Here is a 2,368-nt window from a genome sequence, read left to right as displayed (position 1 = left end):
CATTTCCTCTTAGTATTCAATTATGTACAACTGACTGTAGTTACTCACTAAAAATTTAAATCCTGTAAATGTCTTAAGATGTCACCAATAAAGAAATATAAGCTTTAAATTTGTTGAGAAAATGGCTGTTGATATAGTCAAACTAAATATAATTATTATTATGATGATATTTATTGGAGGAAGTTTTCAATAGTTGTAAATTTCTTCCACCTCTTCCTAGTACTTTCGATTCTCACATACAATCAGCAGCCTAAGCAGGGATGGGCATCAACAGTTTTTGGTGGTGGTCCAAGATTATAGAATACTTTAATATTCATAAGAGAAGAATCACAGGTGTGTACCCTTTGTTTAGCCATTTCATTTTTTTAGTGCATTTCTTCCATGCTAGCATGGGTTAGATGAAAATATCATTGAAGTATGTCTTACAGCTGGATGCTGTTACTGTCACTAAACTTAACTATTTTCCAAGTAAGGGGATCTCTTATTTCATGTCTTCAAAGGCACAGAGCAAGTGGATGACTCGTTGACAGAAGAAATAATAGCAACATCACTGACTACAGCTAAGCAGTTTTCAGACAAGTTGAAATGTAAACAAACACACATGTGGAAACATATGCATATTCATACACACACGCATGTGCACACGTTTATAGTTGTCTAAGAATCTATAAGTCAGAAAATACAGGCACTTACATATTTGTCAACAGAGTGGCTCTTTCAGTTTCCATGTACCAAATCCACTCACAAGGTGTTAGTCTGTCCAAGGCTGTAGTAGAAGACATTTGCCCAAAGTGACACACACAGTGACTGAATCCTAGTTGAGAAGTGAACGTTTTAATCACACATCTAGATACAACTATGCCTCCAACTTCAAAATAATAAATTTTGTTGATACCAAGAACATATCTTCAGAAGTCATGGAATGAATCAACCTAGTACTTTTTTTATTTTTTAAGCCTGGTACTTATTTTATCAGTCTCTCTGACTGAACTGGTAAGTAATAGGGCTGTACACACACCAACCCCAATTGCCAAGTGGTGGTGGGGAACAGACATAAACTCACACACACACATGTATGTATGCATATATATATATATATATATATCTTGTTTCACATGAAATGTTGTATTTGAAAGGTAACAATAAAATGTTTCAGAAGTGTTAGAAGACTAATTTATTTAATCAAAGTATGATCCATGTTCATTTATGACGTTTACCCAACATTTCTCTAAGTCATATATATTCCATCTTTAAAACAAATTTCATCTTTTGCTGTGATAAACTGTCTGAATGCTTCAATTACCTCTTCTCTGTTTAAGAATGTTTCATTGCATATGAAAAGCTCAAAATGCTTAAATAAGTGATAATCAGTAGGAGAGATATTAGGAGAATAGGAAGGATGTAAAATCTCATAATTCAGGCTTTGCAACTTTTGGACTGTATCTTGTAAAGTATGAGGATGTGCATTGTCGTGGAGCAAAATTGGACCATCTCTATTCACTGGTCTGGATTGCTTCTTTTTCAAATTTTCATGCATACAATCAATTACCTGGCAATACGATGTTGCTGTTACCGTTTTCCCTTGTTGAAAAAATGAATAATGAATAACCCCCTTTGCAGACCACCATACAATTACCATTAACTTTTTAGGGTGCAATGGTGGTTTGTGGGGTAATAACTGTCCTGTTCTCCTGCTGTTGTCAAAGAGTATCCATCACTCATCACATGTAATGGTTCGATGCAAGAATAGTTATTTTTCCAGCCAAGAAAGCAATAAGAAGCATACTTTGAGGCAGGCACCTGTTTGCTTGAATCTTGTTCAGTTTATGTGGAACAAACCTATCCATTTTCTTGACAATTTTTTCAAGTGTTGAGAAACAGTTGTGCAAGATGTTTGGAGTTCTGATGAAAGTTTTGAACCATTGTTCTCAGATCTTGTTCATGCCGAGTAACTGATTTTGGCTTCCACCTTGGTTCATTTTCGAGGCTATCATCTCCTGAATGAGATCTTTAGAACCATCACTGAACAGTTCTTATGTCAACTAAACCATTACCAAAGGCCCGTTTGATATTCTGTAGAGCTTCTGCAGCAAAGTGACTTAGTCTGTATTCATACAAGAGAATCATTCCACGTTGTTTGGTTGTTATCATTTTCATAAGATCTGTGGGTATGAATTGTTGTATATCAATATTGTTTGGAAAGATTAAATGCAAGGGTATATATAATCGAGTTTTTAAATGACTGAAATAATAAGTAATGAAAAATGCGACATTTTATGTGTGACAACCATATATATGTATATATATATATATATACATTTATACATACATACATACATACATATATATATATATATATATATATATA

This window comes from Octopus bimaculoides, chromosome 19 (genome assembly GCF_001194135.2).
Source record: "Octopus bimaculoides isolate UCB-OBI-ISO-001 chromosome 19, ASM119413v2, whole genome shotgun sequence".
Taxonomy (NCBI): Eukaryota; Metazoa; Mollusca; class Cephalopoda; order Octopoda; family Octopodidae; genus Octopus; species Octopus bimaculoides.
The sequence above is the reverse complement of the archived record's forward strand: the minus strand, read 5'-3'. Positions refer to the sequence as shown.